Source organism: Penaeus monodon, chromosome 28 (assembly GCF_015228065.2).
Source record: "Penaeus monodon isolate SGIC_2016 chromosome 28, NSTDA_Pmon_1, whole genome shotgun sequence".
NCBI classification, from domain to species: domain Eukaryota; kingdom Metazoa; phylum Arthropoda; class Malacostraca; order Decapoda; family Penaeidae; genus Penaeus; species Penaeus monodon.
The window spans coordinates 1,001,956-1,002,261 of record NC_051413.1 but is presented as its reverse complement, the minus strand read 5'-3'; the positions used below and the strand labels follow the sequence as shown (position 1 = coordinate 1,002,261).

General features: G+C 10.8%; 1 long non-coding RNA gene across 1 annotated transcript in view; it reads right to left on the bottom strand.

Moving 5' to 3' along the window:
* LOC119591256 overlaps nucleotides 1-306 on the bottom strand; it is a 7,380-nt gene that overhangs the window by 866 nt on the left and 6,208 nt on the right. The gene's annotated exons all lie outside the window — the stretch shown is intronic.

Genomic DNA, 306 nt, shown 5'->3' with positions numbered 1-306 from the left:
AATAATATTATTATATTTAATATATTTTATTTTATTTAATATTTAATATTTTACTAATATAATATTTATAATATTTAACCATTTATTTAATATAATATTTTAATAATATTTTATTTTATCTCTATTAAATATATATATATATATTTTTTATATTTTATATATTATGTTATATATTATTAAAATAGTATATCATATTATAATAAAATTATATTACCCAATTATATAGTATTTAGAATATTATAAATTATAAAGAACATAGAATACATAGAATATTCTCTAAGAAAGACCGACGCTTCTGGATGACTA